The 1,956-nt window shown below is 33.4% G+C and overlaps 1 protein-coding gene across 1 annotated transcript in view; it reads right to left on the reverse strand.

The window, feature by feature from the left end:
* LOC106110232 (tyrosine-protein phosphatase non-receptor type 9-like) overlaps positions 1-1,956 on the reverse strand; it is a 38,689-nt gene that overhangs the window by 5,492 nt on the left and 31,241 nt on the right. The window lies entirely within an intron of this gene.

Below are 1,956 nucleotides of genomic sequence, written 5' to 3' on the forward strand. Positions count from 1 at the left end.
GACGCTTCACCCGACGACCACGTGCCGCGAGCTGCGTCCACACATACACATTTATAACCTATATCACCCTTCCTTGTCCCACGAAACCCAATACAATAATCATGCCGAGGCACCTCAGTCCTCGAACATAGTAACAGCCTTAAAAGAACCGAGGCATAAAGTTAAACTTAGGAATAAACAATATAAGCGACAAACAAGAGGTATAGTATATAAACGAAGTATGGTATATCATATTATTCCTAAGGTTAACTTAATATCGCGTTTATTTGAAAGGCTGTTAGAGCTACGCTAAACGCATCTGCTCTGCCTCCTCAAACCCGGTGAATTTGTTAATGCCTCTTGGAGGCAAACACTCACTCAATACAAAAAAAAACCCGGACAGGTACCAGGTTTTAGTCCTCCAAATCGATCTGTCTTCCGTCATCTCAAAACAATATAGTGACCATCACATTTTGCGTAATCCATGACAAAATACGAGAATAATCAACTTAAAATATCAATAATAACAAGGTAAAAGATGTAGTTGAAATATAAAGGTTCTGTAAATCTCGGACGATAATGTCGAGTAGAGTCGAGAACGAGGTGACGGTGACTTACAAAATTCCCACTAATAACACTACAGCAATATTAATACTAGGTCGCTTCGAATATTCTTTTGTTCAATCTAGTTCAATCTAGGTCTTTGGTGAGTTTTCAACATGATGTTAAATTAAAGAAATTTCGTTATGTCAATAAAAAAGGCAATATTATAAAGTGATTTTATTAGATATCACGGAAGTTAGAGTATGTTTTCTTCTTGTTTGTATATTTTAACTCGCTAACTTAACGTCATTTAGAAATTTAAATAAAGTTAAAGTTGTTTTCAAAGTGCATTATTAACTTCATTGTACACAAAACCTTAGATTTAACTTTTAAACTCAACAAAATTAATTATTTTACCAAGTGATCCAAAGTAATTATTACTAACGCAGGTATTTCGTATAGTTTTACTCCTCTTTACTACAAATCATGAGTCCCTGCAGACTACGGTTTTTTAATCATGGTACTGTCAAGCCAAAATATTATTAAACCAAATCTGTAGCAATGTACGCACTTCCATTCTTACACTGACTCTCCACAAGTCTTGGAAAAGTTTATTCATATGAGAATTCGGTACACTAGCGTCGCATAATTCGCCCGACTAAACTATCAACCGATAATTTTGCGACAAATTTAAACAGCTAAAAAAGTCAAACGAAATTTAATAATTTTGTATCTACAATAACGAAATTCGTAAGGATGTTTAGTATTTACCGTCGTCGGTCTTTCTATCGCTCATATTACGATATCATAAATTTTGTTACAAACACAAAATTATACAAATCATATTTAATTCAAAATAAATAACTGACATTACCTGACAAACATGAAAAGTGAATGTCAAAGAATAAAGTCTAGTTGGCTATGGTTGGATTAGATTTTTTTCAGTCTTTGAATTATAAAAAGAGGCCATACACAAAATATAACAAGATTTTTCACGATTAAAATTGATAAGTTTATCTTACATTTAATTAAGTAAAAAGTGAACTAAGAAAGATAATTATTTTGGTAATAATTTGGATGTTAAATTTCAAAGAAATTGCTCCCACAAAAAGTTTTAGTATGTTGTGTCGGCAGTGGAACCCTACGGTCATTTATGATAATAAGTTATAATCGACTTAAATTATAGTCACGGAAATCCGCGGTGTCCCACTTACAGAAAAATTGTCTTGTCTCTTGCAACCAGACACACTTCTTATAAATAACTAACCAATAACCAATTCTACAATGGGTTCCGTAAACGAAACAATAAACGCAATTAGTCGTTTACCACTGAGCTGCGTACTAAAAATGCAAATAACAGTAGTTTTTGAGTTGGAACACCAACAGATTCCCCGACTGTACATTGTAAATGAACTCACTGATCAAGTCTACTTC

The sequence above is a fragment of the Papilio polytes genome, unplaced genomic scaffold (genome assembly GCF_000836215.1).
Source record: "Papilio polytes unplaced genomic scaffold, Ppol_1.0 DF824247.1, whole genome shotgun sequence".
Taxonomy (NCBI): Eukaryota; Metazoa; Arthropoda; class Insecta; order Lepidoptera; family Papilionidae; genus Papilio; species Papilio polytes.